Below are 21,430 nucleotides of genomic sequence, written 5' to 3' on the forward strand. Positions count from 1 at the left end.
TATTTTGTTTTGTTTTAATACACTTTAAATTTTATAGCTGTTTTAGGTTCACAGCAAAACCAAGGGCAAGGTACAGAGTTGTCATATACTCACTGTCCCTACACATGCACATCCTCTGCTGTTATCAACATTCCCACCAAACAGGTACAGTTGTTACAACTGATGACTCTACACTGTCATATCATTATCACCAAAGTACATAGTTTATGTTAGGGTTCACTTTTGGTGTTGCACATTTTATGGATTTAGATATAAATTATTTCCAAAAATGCCAAATAGTCCATTCTGACTATATTTAATAATTCAGTGATTATTAATAAAACAAATCTTATTTCATCAAAACTATAGTTAACTGGGATGTAACAAAAAAAGCACTAAAAGGTAAATCTTTGTCTGCAAGGATTTTACTATTTTAATGGAGTAAAAAGTGACACCGTAACATAAAATTCTTACCCAAGTGCTTTTTTGAGTGTCTACCTATAAGGCAGTATCTTAGGACCACTGTTATAGGGGAAGAGACAGGGAGATAAAAATGATTTAGTTGTGTATTCTGTTCCGTAAGCTTTTTATTCTTTTAAGCTTTAAGTTATAAAATAAATAATACATCTAAATAATTACAATTAAAAGATAAAAGTGATAAAATGATGTGATTGAGAACTGTTAGAATATAAAGAGTTGTTGAAACTCACAGAGAGGAGAGATTTTTATTCCAGCTAATCTGATATTGTTTAATGAGGTAGTTGGTTTATTAACAGGTTTTAAACAAAGGCTGAACCTTTATTCAGGCAAGACAAGATATAGGCAGAGTTACAAAGTCAGGGAACATGGGAAAGGGACGTTTATTCATTCAGCATACATTTATTCAGTGCCTACCAGGAGCCAGCCAGCAGTAAGCAAACAGACAAAAATCCTATCCTTGAGGAACTTACTCTTTATTGTAGGAAAGCAAAGTTTCAGTTTGGCAGAAGCAAAGCAAACAGAAAATTGATCAGTCAATCAAAAAACACTAGGGAAGGAGGCAGATAATGTTTGAGAAGATAAAACAGGGCCAGGAGAGGGACCCCTGAGTGCCTTAGTCAGTTGAGTGACCGACTCTTGGTGTCAGCTCAGGTCATGTTCTTGTGGTTTGTGAGTTAGAGCCCCACATTGGGCTCTGCGCTTCTGGTGTGGAGCCTGCTTGGGATTCTGTCTCCCTCCTTCTCTGCCCCTCCCCTGTTCATTCTCTCTCTCATTTTTTCTCTCTCTCAAATAAATAAAAACTTTAAAAAAGGGGGGGGGGGCGGGAGAAAGAAAACAGGGCCAGGACATAGAAAGTTCTGAAGCTTAAGCCAGAAAGTCAGACTTTTGTTGTTTAGATGAAGGTAAATTATTAAAGTTTACTAAGCAGCAATATATTCTAATCAGATCTGTACTTTAGGAAGATTAATTAGGTAGCTAATTAGTAAGATAAAGCCAAGAAGAGAGAAGTGGATAGACTCTGCAGCAGTTCTACAAAGAAATAACATAGATAAGCAGGTCAAGGGAAAGATAGGTCAGGTTCTAGAAGAGGACATACAAGTTTTTAGAAGTGAAATTAAGCTATAAGGACACAAAAAATTAAGTGAAGGCAGTGCCTGGCCTGTGCTTCATAATGTAGTTCTGTATAGGAGAGAATAAATTTGTGGTATCCACCTTTTCCTCTGATAGATTAATTCTCTTCAAAGCACTCAATTAACTTGATCTTTACAATTTACAAGCCTTTCCTTTTGCTGAAAACAGTTGACTACTGAGGTAGAAATGCATTGGCTTCAGATAATCAGATGGACCTCCCATCATTAAATGTCCCTATTCTGGAAGGAACACTGAGGAACTGGGATAAAGGCGCCTTTTTGTTCCAGTTTAATTCTATTGTCTTCCTTGCTATTCATCTGTTGAGCAAATGAGGAGAGAAATTAATGACAGTGATGAATGAAAAGCTGAGGGAAATGTGTAGGCATTGTAAACTGAAGCCAATCCACAATGTCTCCAAAATGAGTTTGATGCTTATTTTCCCAATCTTTAGATTTCTGCCTTTATTCTTTGTTTTTCTTTATTTTCCCATTATTCTCAAAAGCATGTACAAAGTGAGTTCGTGGTCGGCTTGCAAGGAGAGAAATAAAGACATGTCTACATATTAAATTCCCAGCTCCAATCTACAGGAACTAATACTTTTTAAAATATTACCATTAGAATGCATTACAAGAGAGAGAAATACAAGTATCTCAAGTTGCCAGAATAAAACACAGAAGATTACAGAGAAGGTTTTTGAGGACACGAGAAAACTGAAAAGGAGAAAATACATACATACAAAAAGTACACACACACACACACACCCCCCCCACACACACACACAAAATACTCCACTGAGGAATACTGAGAAATAAAGGATTTAATTGGTGCCTAGGTATTTTTTAATATGATCCTTGCCTACCCTGCCAACCACACATCCACCTTTTTTTCCCCCTCCTTTGACAGCCTTGTTTTATGAGAATAAAGAAATATAAAGTACAAGATCTCAAGTCATGGGTTCATTGGAGCAAATTCAATTTCACCATTTATGTTCTATTTCGCTAAGTATTTTACTTAAACTTTCTAAGCCTCAATTTTTGCATCTGTAAACAGGACTAAGAGTCGTATCTACCTCTAGGCTCTAGTGTGTATTCAGTGAGATCATACAGGTAAATGCTTACAGTGTCAAGTAATTAATAAGCAATCAGTAAATGTTGTCATTGCTTATTTGTCACTGTCATTATTATTAAACCTCTTAGATGAAGGAAGCCACATAAATAAAGGGCCCAATTCCTCGAACATACAGTGCAGTTAAAATCCCAACGTGTGCAAGAATGTCTTGAAAGTGTAAACTCACTTTAAAACCCAGGCATCCTGGGTCACTACTATCACTTCTAAGAAGAGTGAGATACTTACAACTCCAAAACTTAAAATAGCTCTGAAGTGTTGGCAAAGATATCCTTGTTGTGAAGGTACAATAAGTGCCCTTTGTGAATTTCACTCCCCAAGTGTTAACTGACATACAGCATGCAACACTTGACAGTCTCATTCAAAAGCAGTTTAAAAGAAAGTGCCTGAAATACAGAGAATTTGGCTGCTCATTATAGACACCACTTTGGCAAACATCATGTTGAGGCATCAAAGCTTTTCAAACACTGGAGGACCTAACTCAGACTCAGATAAGCAAAGCTGATAAACAAATTGTCTCTGATTCCAGGGTATATCTGTTTAATATAATTGTTCTTACCAACTGAAACTATAGGCTTAGTATAACTTAACCTAAATTTTCCCAGCAGAAAACTATTTTTTTAAAATCTATGTGGTTTCTTTTACTCCTGACTTTTTTGAAGTAGCAAGCATGAGGGTGGCCAAGTCTTCCCCTGCAGATCCTAACCCTTCCCTCATGTGAAACCCCCTCTTTCACAGATTCTACATTGCTTTAGGTTCCCTTAACTCCCCGGCCTGTTTAAGAAGTTTCCATCTGTAATACTGTGATGAGACAAGGGCTGTCACTTCTCCGTGAAACTGTCCATCTTCTGTCTACACTACTAAAAGGAAAACAAACTTTAAAAGAAATCTAGATATAAGAAATGCCCTATAGTTGTTTGTACATAATGCAAACGTTGGATACATCAGTTGTGATACATAGTTTTGATATAAAGAGCTACAGAATGTGGATCATTTCATGAATTGGTATGCTGCACCTTCCCCTTTATAAGAGCTTAATGTTACGTGTACCAAAAGCATAAATGTTGTGCCAGAACAGAGATAGCTGCACAGGCTATCAGTCAAACTATTCATTACCTACAGCTGTTTTTTACAGAACTCCCTCCAAGAAGGTCTTTCCTCTTTTTATAAATAATTCAGTTACCTTTAGTTTCACAAACTTCTTGAGCAAATTAATATAGAAAAATTTTCATGAGCATTGACTGTATACTGGCAACACTATGCTGGGCCTCGAGACAAAATTATGAAACTATGAATAGACTGTTTCATGCTGTATAATAGATGCTATCATAAAGATTAATTAGAGTAGAGGTTGAATTAAGGGAGTAACAGGAACCCAATTCCAATTCCTGGAGGGGAGGGAGCACTTCCCTCTACCACCACCAAAAGTTCTCTAGATGCCAACTGGGTATTGTACAATTCAAGTCAATTCTAACACTAACACCCAGAGGTAGCATCAGAATCCACAGGTTAAGGGCTCAGTTCTCCAAGTCTGCTTCCCACCCCAACTCTGGACGCCAGTTACAAGTCTGTCTATAAATCAGAGGTTCCAATAAGATGCATTTACAAAAGACATCCCCTTTAGGTTCCACTAAGTTGTTAGAGTAGCTCATAGATCTCAGGAAATGCATTTACTCACTAGATTACCAGTTTATTATAAATGGATAGAATGACAGGAACAGCCAGATGGAAGAGATGCAAAGGTCAAGATACACGGAAAGGGTGCGGAGCTTCCATGCCCTCTTCAGGTGTGTCACTCTCCCAAGCACACCCTGGAAACTCTTGGAACCCTGTCCTTTTGGGGTTTTATGGAGGCTCCATTATATCAGTATGACTCACTAAGTCTTTGACCACTGGCAACTGAACACAATCTCCAGCACCTTTCCCCTCCCCAGAGGTTGGGATGTGGGGGAAGAGGAGGCTGAAACTTTGAACCCTCTAATCACATGGTTAATTCTCCTGACAACCATATCCCTACCCTTAAGTCACCCAAGGGCTTTACAAAAATAATTTCATAAGCCTAACAAAAAACACCTTCATTGCTCATATTACAGGAAATTCAAGGGGTTTTACAAGCCATGAGCCAGGAACCATGAACAAAAACCAAATATATATTTCCTACAAATCACAATATTACAGGGAGCATAGAACTGCTTACTGAGGGATAGAAAAAGTACTGGGAAGACTTCCTATAGGAATGAAATCTGAAGTATTGATTATCCTGGCTATAGTATAAGTAGAACCGTGGTTGATATTAGAGATGATATGAGAAAGAATAGGAAAGAAGGCACAGCCTGAGGCAGAGAAAAGCAAGACCAGGAAACAGAGAAGGCAAGAATTTATGCAAACCAACTCTGAGCAATATCATCTTGGTGGAGAGCAAATTATAAAGCATGGAGTTCAGATGTGAGGCAGGCAGTTGAGTGAGATGCAATCTTGAAGGGTCTTAGAGTCAAGGCTGAGGACTTTGGGTTTTATTACAATCATAGTGGGATGCTGTATTAGTCTCCTACTGCTGCTGTAACAAATTATCAAGAATTTAGTGGCTTAAATAAGGTAACATAAATTTATTATCTTATAGTTCTCAAGTCAGAGGTCCAAAATGGGTTACTAGTGTTGTGTTCCATCTGGAGGCTGTAGGAGAGAACCCATCTCCTTTTCTTCTCCAGCTTCTAGAGGTTACCCATATTCACATTTCCTAGCACATGGCCCTCTTACCACTTCAATGTCACATCTCCTCTCCCTTTCACTCTTCTACTTCCCTCTTTCACTTTTATAAAGTGATTACATTGGGCCCACAAGGATAATCTCGGCATCTCAAGGTCTTCAATTTAACCACACCTGTAAAGTCTCTTTTGTCATGTGAGGTAATATATTCATAAGATCCTGAGATAAGTATGTGGACATCTTTGGAAGGCCATTGTTCTGCCTACACAGAAGCTGTTTCAGGTTTTAAGCAAAAGATCTAACACAAAGTTAACTAAGAATCAAGGATATTTCATGAGTTTCTGGATTTTAGCAACATCAGGTAATCGTGCTAATATTTTTTTCTTAGGTATCTTACTTTACTGTCTTATACCCAGTATTTCTCCTTTCTTCTCTCTTCCATACTCAGGGAAAAAAATATGTGTGTGTGTGTGTGTGTGTGTGTGTGTGTGTATAAGTGTAATTTATAACACCATTTAGCAAGGCAACAGGGAATATATGAATATGAGGGCCTCTACATCTAAAAGAATTGCGTATGTTTAATAAATACGTTTGGGTTTGTAGCCAGAAATCAAAACCACATGGCAATCAACATTTTGGGGCCATGAGAAGTCAAGGGCAGCCCATGCAGCAAAGACAGGCTGATCTGGAGATAAGCCCTGGCTTTGCCACTTCACAGGTCTGTGTTCCTTGGACAAACTGCCTGAGTTTTATGTGACCTATATTCCTCATCTACTAAAGGGGCACAAAAATGCCTTCCCAGTAGCTTTATTATAAGAGCTAAATAATATAATACTGGCAGTAACATTTTGATATTTATGGCATTAGGCATTTATAATGGACAGGGTACCATACACCTACACAAATGTTCTACAGCACTTTACTTCTCAAATACAGAAATTAAGCATCACTCATATAAACTAAATATTGCAAGGTATAAAAAAATACTAGATAGAATCTCTCATATTTAGTCTAACCTGACAAAACAGTATTTTAAAAAAGGTCAATATAACTGTTCTTATAATTATTTATCTATTCAGACACACACAAAAATTGTGATATATTTTCATTGCATACTTTATAAAGACATCTCCAAATCAACATCTCTCTTTGTAGGAACCACAGCAGGCCTGGAACTCTCCATTGCATTTCCATGGGCGCAAGCTGGCAGCCTTAACCTTTTTATTTGTTATCATTACTCACAACTACTGAAGAACAGAAGCCAGTTAGATTTGTGCTCCTAGGGTTTCAAAGTAATTTCCAATCTTTTTTTTTCCCCTCTAAATTATAGTCACCTTGAGGATGTGAGTGCTCAAAATATTGAGAAATCTAAAAAAGGTTAAAATCACATTTTCTTTGAAATACTGAAATGGTCCTCAAGCCTCTTCAATATTCAGTCCATTAGAAGATATATATACAGAGAGAGAGATATTTATATATCTATAAATATGCTAGGACAAGAAAAGGAAGGCTCCAATTAATGTTATGTGTTTGTGGATGCTCATCTCAGCCACCATCAGGGCACAGATATAAACTAAATACCTTTCAGATGACAGACACTGTACAGAAAACAATTTTGGCCTGAAGTCTGAAAGACTTCATTTTAATCCTACAGCTAGAAGGACATGTACAAATACATTTACTCCAATTGCCTCAAGTTGTTGATTTATTCACTCAGATAATATTTATCCAGGCCATACCATGCGCTGGGCACTTTCCTAGCACCAGGAATAAAATGAACAAAGGAGACAGTGGACACGAAGCTAAGAAGGTATGTGTACAGAAAGCACAGTTGCATGGAGACATTTGTGACATATATGAAGACTGCTCTCTTTTTTTAATAGGGCATTTTATTCTAAGGTTATGAAATAATTAGCTTTTGGAAAATAATTTTAAGAGAAAGGTAAAACATTTGTAGAAATGAGTAACAATTCAATAAATAGTTTCTCTTTTGCTTTTATGCAAAAAAAAATCCCAATGATTCTGTGTTCAATTACATATTCACATGTAACTTTTTTTTTATAACATTTAATTTTTGGCATTAACTCTTTAATCCATTCCATTTAAATGAATTCTGTTCAATGAGGGAAAAAGCCCAAGACTGCACTAATCAATAATCTATAAATTAATTAGTGATTCTAGTCCTTTTTTAAAAATCACTGTTGGCTCTGTTTTAGCTTTTCTTATTACTGTATTATACCCGTTGAGTCAAGTACCATCCCAAATTATTCCAAATATATCAATATTTTAACAAATTTTCACTTGTTGAGATGAATCTGCCTTTTTGCTCAATTTTCCTATATTTTATTAGCTTTTAGAAGACGTGTTGGATTCCCTAAGAGATTTTCAATTTTGATTACATGAATGCAGATCTTAGAATCAAATGGGTGATGTTTCTTATAACCGATTGTTTTTCACTTATATAGGACCTACTGAGCAGGATATGTGGGGAAATGACTGACATCAAGGCCAATACAAGGTATTAACAAGATGAGCCTGAAACACCTTATAGTGCCAGAAAGTAGGAGGAAGTGGTAAAAAAATAAATAGATAAAAGTAAATTTTAAAAAGATGGGTATATCAAAAGGACACAGGAGACAGAATGAAGATGTTCCCACTGGCCAAATCTGAGACAATTTGAACATCAAATTAATTAAGCTCAGTAATTATAAACCATTGAAAAATAGGAATTATGAATTCCTACCAATAATAACCAGATAAGTAAATAAATGGAGGAAAAGGCAAGGCTTTCCTTACAGGAGAATGACAAATGTTCTCTGAAGGATATGAGGGGACCAGTGGGGGTATAAAAATCATTATTTTGCAACCATTACAATAAAGATTGAACAGGAAAGAAATGTCAATGGAAGCTAAATCCAGAGGAATGTTTTGCTGAGAAGGATATGTGCCTGGTCTTAAAATGTCTTCCCATAGCCTGCTTTGTAGTTATTAGAATTTAATCATGAGGGAAAATGATATAAACTCAAAGTAAGGAACATTCTTTTGTTAAAAGGGGGGTTCAGATAGAACTGCATTCCTCAAAAATGTCAATGTCATAAAAGACAAGGAAAAGCTGTGGAAATGTTACAGGTTAAAAGAAGCTAAAGAGCCATGGCAACTAAATGCACTATCTGATCCCAGGTGGGATCCCATACTAGAAAATACAGACACAATGCCACATACAGGACAGTATTAGGTCAACTGACAAAATAGGAATAGAAATACTAGTTTCAATTAACCTATTTCCTCAACATTAATTTTACTCAAGTTGAAAAGTCTGTTGTGGTTATGTAAGAGAATATTCTTCCTCTTGGGAAATATCCACTAAACTAATATGGTTAGAGGCCCATGATGGACCTTAAATGACTCAGAAAAACAAATTATGTAGGACACAGGTACACGGATGGAAAGAGAGATTTAAAGAATAAATGATAAAGAGAATGCTGTAAAAGATTAGCATTTCATAAATTGGAACAAGTATATACAGACATTCCTTGTACTTATTTTTGAAATTTTTCATAAGTTTTAAATTATTCCAAATAAAAATTTTAAATAATAAAAAAATGTAAAATAGTGAAACAATAGGGGAAAATGTCAAAAAAAACTTTCCTCTGAACCATCTTATCAAGGTAGATTTTCCCATTATTTTCTGTTGCTTCACCTAGCTAATTCCTTTTTGTAGTAATTTTGTAGTTTGAATTATTTATTTGTTCATTATTTGCTGATTCTCTCCCTAGGAAACAATCCTTGAGCACAGGGATAATGTTTATTATTGTTTACCACCATCCCCAGAACCTCCCTTAGTGGGTAGCATAATGTAGGTACCAAATAAATATCCTTTCATTAGATGGGGGGAAAACTATTGGTTTTTATATATTTATCTTAATATCTAGGTACTTTATCTTTTGTTTCTAACTTTTCATAATGAGACACGTGATACCTCCACAATGGGAGACTGAGTGGAGTAGTGAATGCATCTATTAAATTTACTTATATAAGAATCTGTGAAGAGTATTATTAGAGAATTATTATTAAAAGAATGTGATATCTAGGGGTGCCTGGGTGGCTCAATTGGGTGAGTGTCTGACTTCGGCTCGGGTCATGATATCGAGATCCGTGAGTTCGAACCCTGCATCAGGCTCTGTGCTGACAGCTCAGAGCCTGGAGCCTGCTTCAGATTCTGTGTCTCCCCCTCTCTCTGACCCTCCCCAACTTGCGCTCTCTCTTTCTCTCTTTCTTTCTCTCTCTGTCAAAAAAAAAATAAACATTAAAAAGAATGTGATATCTATATTCAAAGGACTTAAAATTTAGTCAAGAATAAAGCAAATTATTTTATCTCTAGAATTCAAAACTTTGGCCCAAAGATTACACAATATTTACTAATCTCAATAAATGAAAACACTGAAGTAAAATAAAACTTGTATAAACACTTCTGGCTTAGTATCTGTATCCATGTATGTGGATTTTGGAGCACTGTCATGTAATGAATCAATTATATAGCTAAGAAGCTGAAAAATTCTCATTTTCAGAATAAATATTGAAATTATGACAGCCCTTTAAACACTGAAGTGGAATAGTAAATTTGAAACTTTCAAAAGAGAAATATACCATTGAAAAATACCACACTACTCAAGCTATATTAATAATGACCTCACCTAATTAACAGAAAGTGACTTAAGTATGTGAATATTTTTGGTTATTCATCAGTTACTTCTGTCCTTCAAATATCCCAAAATATTCATGAATAGGTACAAAAAATGAAATACATTGTCAGAGTTGTTTTATTTAGCAAAAAATATACAATGTATAGCCCCCTAATTCTGATTTTAAAGTTCTAAACAAAAGTGTAAGAAAAACTTTCTAAGCATAAAATAGCCAACCTTTTAAATACTGAAACTAATTTAGGGAAAAAAATTATATAAAAATAAGTTCTTTCCAACTTTCAATCTGACAGAAAACCAACTATATACTTGGGCAAAATTGCCAAAAACAATTATTTAGTCTTGCTGATTCTGCCAGAACGGGCTCCTTTGAAATGAAGTGTTGACAGTTAAAGTGGTGACCCTGGTGGCAAGCAAAGAGTGACAGACAGCAGCTCTGCTAGTCTGAGGTTATGGTCTTGTTTGAGGCAAGTGATGTACTGGTAAACCAGCCAGAGACTCAGTGGAGAGTATTAGGATGGGAGACAGATAGGGGCTTGAATAATCAAAATTATCACCACTGAACAATATGAAAATGAAAGCAAGAAAACTATTACACATACAATAGCAGCAAAAAAGAATAAAATATTTAGGAATATATTTAACAAAAAAAATACAGATTTGTAAATTGAGAACTGTAACACATTGTTGAAAGATATTAAGGAAGTCCAAATAATTAGAAAGAAATTCCATTGTTTGTGGATTAGAAGACAGAATATTGTAAAGATTTCAAATCTCCCCAAACTGATCTATAGATTCATCATAATTCTCATTAAAATCCCGCAGTCTTTTATGTAGAAGCTTACATGCTGATTTTTAAATTTATATGGAAATGCAAAGGACTTAGAATAGTTAAAACAATTTTGAAAAAGAATAAATTTGGACATTCAGTTATAATGATTAAAATAACATAATAATGGTATAATGATAGGCAGATAGATCAACAAAACAAAATTGATAGTTCAGAAATAAACCCTTACATTTATGCCCAACTGGTTTTCTACAACAGTGCCACAAAGTCAGTTCAATGGAGAAAGCATAGTCTTTAAAAAAAAAAAAATAAAATAAAATAAAAAATGGTGCTAGAACATTTGGGACAATTGGAAATGCATTTGCAAATAATAAAATAAGATAAAAAACAAAACAAATTTAGACCCTATATCATAACCATATAAAAAAGTAAATCAAAATAGTTCAGAGACTGAAATGTAAGAACTAAAGCTAAAAACCTTCTAAAAGAAAATATGAAAGAAAATCTTCATAATCTTGAATTAAGACAGTGTTTTTAGACATGACAGCAGATACACAATCCATTTTAAAAATCTCTGACAAACTTGGGGGTTCCTGGGTGGCTTAAATGGTTAAGTGTCCAACTTCTGATTTCTGTCCTGGTCATGATCTCACGATTTTTGAGATCAAGCCCTGCAGCTCGCTGACAGCACCCAGTCTGCTTGGGATTCTCTCTCCCTCTCTCTCTACCCTTACACACTCTCTCAAAAAAAAAAAAAAATTTTAAAAATTAAAAAAAAATAAAAAATAAAATCTCTGACAACTGGACTTCATTAAAAACTTTTGTTTTTCTAAAGATACTATTAAGTGACTGAAAAGACAAGCCACAGATTGAAATAAACTATTTGAAAACTATATATCTGATAGAAAATTTGTACCAAGAAAATATAAAGAAAACATACAATTCAATATTTTTTAAAAACATCCTATTAAAAAATAAGCAAAAGACTTGAGTAGACAGCTCACCAGGATAATACATTACCCAGTAATAAGCACATGAAAGATGTTCAATATCATTAGTTGTTAAAGCAATACAAATTAAAACCACAATGACAAAAAACAACACGCATACCAAATAACTATAATTAAAAGACATATAATACCAAGTGTTGTCAAAGATGTAAAGAAATTGGAACCCTCCATATATGCTGGTGAGAATGGAAAAAAAGTACTGTCTCTTTGGAAAACAGTCTGGCACTTTCTGAAAATGTTAACCATAAACTTATTACATGAACAAGCAAATCCACTCCTAGAAATCTACCTAAAAGAAATTAAAATTTACACCCATACAGACTTCTATGAGAGTGTTCATAGTAGTCTTATTGATCACAGCCAAAAGCTGGAAACAGCTAAAATGCCTATCAATTGATCAATGGATAAACAAAATGTGGTATATCCACAAAATACTATTTCACTGGAATACTAATTCAGCAGTAAAATGGAATGATCCCACTAGGATTGAGTTGAAATGGTCTTTTGAGAATTTAGGGACAGTGATAGAAAAGTTCTAAAACTGGATGGATGGTGGCTATGGTTGCACAGCTACATAAATTTACAAAAAAATATTCAATTGTACCTTTATAATGGGTAAATTTTATACATAGATTACATCTCAATTAAGTTGTTGAAAAAAATAATCTGCTATGCAATGTATTAACAAAGTGAGAAAAATATCCTGAAATAATTGTTTAATAAAATCTAACATGCCCCCTGCATGTGTCCATCACCCACATATACTTTCATTTAATATAGTGGTCCTTCCCCATTAAATTATATCATGAAGCAACCACTTTGTCAGGATAGGGTTATTACAACAAAAGAGTTAATATAAAGAGTAAGTTTACCCTTAACAATTCATTTCTAAAATACCTGGAAGGGATAATAGCTTTCAGAATGTTCTCCCAAAAGGGAATTATACTCTGCACACTCAACCTCACCCTCTACCCTTGGGACTGAACCATGGGGTAGGGGTAGTGGTAAGATAAAGTAACCAGTAAAATTTTGAGGAATCTAAATGCATAGGAATCTTTGGCTCCTATATTTGGATAAAGCCCAAAATGTAGACAAAATCTCTGGATTCCTCATAGACAAAAAGTGAACAGGGCAAAACTATCTGGAGGGAGAATCTGGGCAGAAGGTCTCTGAGATTTCTGTCAAGTTTCCTATAGCTCTAGAGTAGCAGGAAAGCAGCCAATTTTGACCTGTGCACTACAGGGAGGTACAGAAGCAGCTGGGAGAGACCAACTCCAAGGGATCTTGGAATTCAAAGGGTCAATGCCTCAAAACTTTATTATAACATAAGTTCCCTAGCACATAGATAATTCTGGGAATGAGGGGGCTAAGGGCACTGAAACTCTGAATATCTCAGATTACATGTATTCCTTAAGGCACAATGGGAGCATGAAACAAACAAGTTTGCTTACAGAAAAAAAGTAACATGAAATTATATTTATTCCACACAAAATCTGTGTCTGTTATCAACTATGACGTAGTGTTTCTCAACCTTTTTTATACTATCACCCCCTAACAAGCCTTCATAGAAATTTTTTTCTTTATTATCCTCTTCGTAATTTTTTTAAATGTTTATTTATTTTAGAGAGAGAGACAGACAGAGACACAAAACGTGAGCAGGGGAGGGGCAGAGAAAAAGGGAGACACAGAACCCAAAGCAGGCTCCAGGCTCTGAGCTGCCAGCACAGAGCCTGACATGGGGCTTTAACTCAGGAGCCAGGAGATCATGACCTGAGCTGAAGTCAGATGCTTAACCGACTGAGTCACCCAGGTGCCCCTCTTCCTCATAAAATTTTAACACTACAAATATAACACATATTACATATATGCTGCATTTGTGTATGTGCTGTACATATAAAAAGAGTAAGATTTCTTTTTGCTTCCTCCAAGAATCTATTTTTGCCCCCTTGGTAGCAATACAGCTGTTGTTAAGAAAGCATGCTATAAAATTCCATTTAATGGGACACAGAAAAGAAACAGGTTAAATAATTGATGATGTTAACTTACAACTAGCACTTTACCAAATACCTTCCTACGCAGGATTTCATTTGGCTCCTTCTGTAAACCTGTAAAATACTATTATCCTAATTTTCACAGACAATTAAATGACTACTCTGATAATAAGCAGTTGAGCTAAAACTGGGACCCAGAAGTTCCAGCTCTAATTATGCTCTTTCTCTCTGACCCCTCGCATCAGGAAACATTCCTTTTCGGAATGGTAGCAACTCTCTCCTTTAAACCATGTAACTATAATAAGATAAATCAGTAGAAAATATAGTAGAGGGAATCACTCTATATGAGAGGGAAACTAGCCAAATGATTATTGGCCTGTTTATCTCTAATTACTAAGATTTTGTATAATAGCTGAAGAGATAGTAAGTTATGCAAAATTCAACATAAAAAAGTAATGTGCAGACCATTAGGAATTTGCAATAACTTTGTTTATGCTACAACTACCCTTATCATATGTAACTCTAGGTAAGTGCACTGGCATTTTAAATAGTGAGAGGCTAACATAAAAACACATGCAAAAGATTCATTCAGAAATTATTAAAGGGTATTAAATATGCATTTATAAACACAAAGAAAAAAGATTAACATGTACTCACCATATATTAACATATATTCAAAATCAAAACTTTGTCTTTGTTATTAATGAGCTACAGCCTGCCCCAAAGAACTAATTTCAAACCTAAATCCATAATTTATTTATCAGCTATAAAATTATGGAGTAAAATTTGTAAATACTATTATATGTACAATTCACATTTAGACTCCAGGCATATATACCAAGTATCTTATAATATACTTAATTTAAATATGCCATACAAAATTCTTATGTCAGAATTATTTATAAAGGAATCGTGGCTGTATTGTTTCCATAATCTTACTAGGATCACAAAAGGATGCTTACTCCAAGGACTACAATTACAAGTTTATAACTGGTGTCTGAGGAGCTTTTCTTGGCAGTGACCATGTGAAATAGCAACTCTCTTTTTTTTTCTGTCTTTTCCCACTGTATATATTTGCCTTATCTTCTGGAAGAATATTTCCTATTTTAGAAAACAAGATTGAGAAGCAAACAGCAAATGATCTGAAACAAATCTCCACATACAATCTGGATGTTTGTGCCACAAAGTAAGGAAGAATACACAAGGTTCCTACTCCAACACTCCAAAACCTCTAGATACAGATTGGGGTGAATATAATCTTAATAATCATGGGTTACTGGATTAATGCCTTGGATTGATCCTATACTTCAGGTCCAAAATGAGAAAATCATTAGAGCAAAGAGTTGGTAAAAGACCATCCTGAAAGAAAGGCAACAAGGTCTCTGCAGAAAGAAGAGTTTTACATGTTTGTAGAATGGAAAGAATTCGAATATGGTATTAAGTCCTCTTTGGGTTTTGCAGGAATATTCTTTCTTCATGGACATCATTTGAAAGGTTTTAGCTTGCTTCAATTACTATGCTATTCCTGGTTCTATTTGGCATAATAAATACCATGAAAGAATAATATAATCAATAGATAAATGATAAGGATTAAAATAACTCAAGTAGTAACAAGTAGTGAATAAAAGCATATGGGTCATGTTAGACCCGTTTTAAGAATGTTTGAATTATTATGTATACAAAATTGACACACCAAAACACTTTATATCCTAACTCCTTTTATACTAAAAAGGGATAAGCTATCATGACCCTTCAAATTCAGGAAATTCAGATAGAAGTGCAGTTTTAAAAAGTATTTAAAACTCACTTGATTTTTAAAACAATATTTTTCTTTCATATCCTGAAAAAAACATTTAGATTGGATGGATGTCTGTGACTCAACTCTTTCCAAAAATGTATGGTGAAATGCACAAATGTACTGAATATAAGGTGACAGTGTTGAAATATAGCAGTAAGTCAACTTGAAGAAAGCACAATGTTTTGACATGCTACATTATTCCTAGATGAAGATATCAATTTATCTATATACATGTATACTTTGTATATGTATATAAACATTGATAATTTTGACTGAATTGATAAATCAATTTAAGTCAAATGGCATGATATTCCAGTCAAATAAAGTTTTCTTAAATGTAAAATTGTTTATTGAATGCAGCTCTTAGCACAAAGCCTCAAAAATGCCTGAATCAAATGTAAGAAATCAATTTGATGATTTTAATGTAGTCTGTACTCAATTTTTACCCTGCCAAAATGACTGTATCTATTGAGTAGAAGAGAGGACAAGATTTATAAAGCAAGAAAGAAAGGAAAAGCTAATGAACAGATTATAAGAATCACAGAAAAATTATTGATAATTAAGTGAAATATCTCAAAATGTTAAATATTAATCATATCAATATAAAAATAATAAATATAAAGTAGTGAGTAAAAGTATAAAATAATAAAAAATATGAAAATACCATACTCAGGTGAAAATGTCACTGGTGAGTGGTTTAGTGAACTCTGGAAAGGACTTGATATTAAATGTTTTAGATTTTGTAGGCCATGAAGGGTGACACGAATTCTTTGTTTTGTTTTGTTTTTTTCAACTCTTTAAAAATGTGAAAACCATTCTTGGCCCAAGGCAAGGGCCAGGTCTTATTTTCATATCCTCACATGGTGGCTTGCTAAATATAGACAGATGAAGTGAAAGATGGGCTTAATTATCCACTTATCTGAATTACGAAACTGTCAAATACAAGAGTAGCTTTGCAAAAGATGAAAAAGAGGAACAGTTCCCAGAATTGTCTTTCAAATATGCATGATTGCATGAATTGATTTTTCAATTCCACGTTTTTGTTAGACCAGTATGTCATCAAACACAAATCTTCACGTTATTATTGTGAATAATTATTATTGTCCAGAGTGCCAATGTACTTTGAAAAGGGAGTTAATAAAACTCCAAGGTAAGGCTGTCTCTGAGAATTACATGAACTGAGTGATAGATACGGCTTCAACTTGAGCCATATATTGACCACACTCTCATTCTTTCCTCCATCCCCTCCATGGACCACCAATAAGGGGGATAGCTTAAACTACCTGGCTAGAAAGCAACTCACCAGGCAGAAGATTGGGAAAAATATGCAAACCTGAAAATCGAGCATCTTTCTCCAGCTATAAAAAGAGATGAATAGAAAGTGGAAGGGAACTGACAGTGCAATTTGTATTGCCTTACCTATTACCTGGGTGCTTACTGGGGGAAAGAGATGTACCACAAAAATTGCCCTGCCAGGAAATTGGGAAGAGGGCTCAGAATCTAAAAGATGAGCAACCACTCCTTGACTAGAGTTTCTTAACAGAGGAATGTGCAGATTTTTCTGGGGCAGATCACAAGTGATAGGTGCAAAGGCATGCCTAGACTGGAAAAGGCAAGGACCAGCCACAGTTTTCTTTGAAGTTAAATTTGGTATAGAAGAAAATCCTAAAATTTATGTGGGCTTATAAGAGGTTATAAATATTAAGCAGACAAATGACAATCCATCAGCCCCCAACAGGGACCTTGGCGTTAATTATGTGGAAGAGTCTCTGGATTAAAGGTCAAAGGACCACCATGCCATAAAATTATTATTAAGAGACCCAGCTGGGCCCTCCAGCTATGCAGTGTAACACACTATAGTGCCAGCATGTGCTGTGAGGGCAATAACAACTGGTCACCAAACCCACTGGGATCACTAACAGCTGGAGCCAGTATAAAAACTCTCCTGGACTACTTGGGTTACTTAGTACTGACGAGTGGGCAATCATACACACAGACATCCCTATCCCCCTTCCATTAACACCCTATTGTTCTCTGTTATCATAAGAAATTAGAACCAGGAAGAAGGAATGGGAAAACCCTTGAAGGGAAACGTGATGTGTAAAGTTTTCAAGTGAGCTATAACACCTAAATGTGTTTGAAGAAACTTCAGTGTCAGTCTACTGGTCTAGCTAGGTAAGGCAGCAGGTTTCTTTATCAGCAAAGTTTGTATAGGTATAAAATGGAAGTTTCATTTTTGTTTTGCTAACTATTGTGAATTATCACAACCATAAAGCATCGTATCAGATATACTGAAAAATAAAATGATCTTTTCCTCAAATTGAATAAAGTTAGAATACAGAAGCTTCAAAATTCCATAAGAAAATATAGACATTTAGAAATGCAGAAACCTAAAGGTAATTAAGAGACATGAAGAGAAAATGGGAAAATGATTATTTAAAAATGGCAGTGAAGGGGGGCTTAGGTAGCTCAGTAGTTAAGCAGCCAACTCTTGATTTCAGTTCAGGTCATGATCTCACAATTCATGAGTTCAAGCCCTAGGTCAACAGGTCAGAAGCCTGCTTGAGATTCTGTCTCCCTCTATCTCTGCCCCTTCCCAGCTCATGCACATACATACACACATACACATACACATACACACACACACACACACACACACACTCTCTCTCTCTCTCTGTCTCTCTCTCTCTCTCTCAAAATAAATAAATAAACTTTAAAAAAAATGGCAGTGAAAAAAAAAAAAAACCTCAATCTAAGATTGCCTCTGAATCTCTCACAGAATAAATTCTAGTTTATTCTCAAAAAATTAATATCTAGGTTCCTGAGACCATTTCAATTTTCCCCTCATACCAAACCTGCAGGTACTGTAAGTACTGAAATGTATGAAATCTTCATAAATATTTTAAACCAACAAAGGATTAATAACTTAAACAAACATTAAACAACAAACGTTGAGCTGTATTTACCATAAAATATATAGGCTATATGGTTGACAATAGTTCAAATGTTTCAGCTGTCAGATGAGGACAGCCCAAAACAAATCCAAAATGATAATAAAAATAGGCTATAACTAAGAATATATCTAGAAGTTTATGGATTGCTTCTAGAAGAGACAATCAGGATTATGATACCACAATAAACATGTTTAACAGTTGAAAGAACTGAGAGTCTTTGGTCTGGAAAAACTAAGATGTTGTATAGACAGGACATCTGACATGTCTTCCAATAACTAACAGGCTGTTTCATGAGCATATGGAAGAGAAATCAGGTTTATCCTACATGACTTCATATGCATTTGACAACAGAATTTATTATAGTCAGTGGTAGGTATAGAGGACATATTATATTGTGGGTATATTATTTATCAAATAATAAAGTCCTAACAATAAAACTGCTCAATAAAGCTGTGTTGTATGGTAAGGAGCTCCCCATTACTCCAAGTACTTACAAAAGAGGTGGTACTCAAATGCAACAACTGAGAAAATTCACACACAGATATAGAGGGTAAGGTTAGATGGCCCTAGACCTCTTTTAATTTTACAAGTCCTTGATTGTATTTATTTTATAGCTTTCCACAGATAAAATAATGAACATGAGATGTCTGAAAATGTTTCTCAAGCCATTTCCTTTGGTCTAAAATTTTAAGAATTTTAGATAAATTCACCTTTCTGAATTTTACGGCTAAATTTCTTTATTCCTGTTACAGAGAAGATGACCAAAGGTGAAATTACAAGGCAATTAATGATCTGAAGGGTTTCAATAAGCAAGGAGTCTCAAACTCAAAGGCCTTCAGGCATCAGGTAGGTACTGCAAATTATTGCTGTGGGCAAGTAATTCTACCTCCTACTTGAAACATATTACCCTCTTGAATGCTCTTCTGTTTTCCCAACGTTGGTAAAAGACATGGTATCTTACCTAAGTTAATGCTAGTTGGTGTCAAATAAATACCAAGGTAACAGTTCAGTGCATTTGTGCTCAGGGGGTGTCTCTTTGCACTCAGGGTCTTTCTGTCCTGTGGCTCTGAATATCTAGGACATTCCAATTCAGCCTTCAAAAGAAGGAAAAGGGAGAGTAGAGATCATTAAATAAGTTTAAGAATTTATTTAAAAGATCAACAATAATATTGATTTGTTTAAAACATTTTTCCTAAGAACATACAATCTTTCTCATGGTTAGGCTTCAGAACATTATCCTCCAAACATGAATATCTGCTTAGGTATAATTTTAGATTCTACTGAGGATGAAAAAATACATAATAAACCAGAACATATTGCTTCCCACTTTAATTTTATGCTGGAGGTATTGGAAAGATAGAAAAAACCAAATGAAATAGAAATAAAGAGTCTACACAGTGTCCGTGGGCGATTTGACTTTGGCAGGGCTCCTTGGGTCCAGTTCACTAGCTCTTGCTTGTTTGTTTTACCAATGGAGAAAATATCTGGTTTATCGCTGAACATTTTTCACAAGTTAAATGTGACATTTTCTTTTTCCTCTAATGCTGTCTCATCATATTGTTTCTGAACCAGTGGTATCCCTAAGGCTTTTTCCAAAAATGGAAGCTGTGAAACTAATTAAAAATCAGCCATGTCCTTACTTTGTCACCCAGATGTCTAGCCCTGTGCATTGCACTGAGCTTAATACTAATCCTATTCTCATTAAGCATTCAAGTTTGGCCAGAATTGGTCTGAACACATGGTTTAGCTACTCTAAAATGTCTAACCAGAGTCTTGTTTTCTTAAACAAACAAACAAACAAACAAACAAAAACAGGCTGGAGCTTTCCAATCACAAGTAAAGAAACTTGCATCTCAAATCAGTTTCTAGGGGCGCCTGGGTGGCTCAGTCGGTTGGGCGTCTGACTTCGGCTCAGGTCGTGATCTCACGGTCTGTGAGTTTGAACCCCGCATCGGGCTCTGTGCTGACAGCTCAGAGCCTGGAGCCTGCTTCGGATTCTGTGTCTCCCTCTCTCTCTGCCCCTCCCCAGCTCATGCTCTGTCTCTCTCTCTCTGTCTCAAAAATAAATATTTTTTTAAAAAATCAGTTTCTAAACAAGGGAAAAAATGGACTGTATCATCTAATTTTGAAGGACCCAAGCTACTTTTGCTAAAACACCTACCCACTTTTCCATTTTCCTAAATGCTAAAGTTTACCCGGGAATCAAAGCAAGGGGTTAGTACGTTCTAATAAGGAATTTATTGCCTTTCAACATTCACTCAACTAGTGCCAATGACGCTCTACTGATGTGTCAAGAACTGTTCTTGACAACTCTGTACCCAATACACAGAGTTCTTGCCCCACAGTTTGCATATGAGAAAAAGGGACATTAGCAATTTAGAAACTTGCCAAAATCACAGAGGTAGTAGAGGCTAGAACCAGGATTGCAACCCACCCATTTATTTATTTAACAAATATTTATTGAGCATTGTGATGTTCCAGGCATTGTCTGGGAGCTGTTGATATAGTCCAGTCCTCTGCCCTCATGGAGCTTATATTTTGATAGAGGGTCAGCACAATAATTGAAACAAACAAGAATCACTCCATAGTGATAATTCATTTAAACATAAAACAAGGAGGTGACAGAGTGACTACATCTGTGAGAAGAGTACTCATGCTAAGGGAACACCTAAAAGTTTCTCAATTTTGACACGATTGCCACTCTGGGACTGATAATTTTTTGTTGTAGGGGAACATCCTGCTTGCTATAGGATGTTTAACAGTATT

This window comes from Neofelis nebulosa, chromosome 14 (assembly GCF_028018385.1).
Source record: "Neofelis nebulosa isolate mNeoNeb1 chromosome 14, mNeoNeb1.pri, whole genome shotgun sequence".
Lineage (NCBI taxonomy): Eukaryota > Metazoa > Chordata > Mammalia > Carnivora > Felidae > Neofelis > Neofelis nebulosa.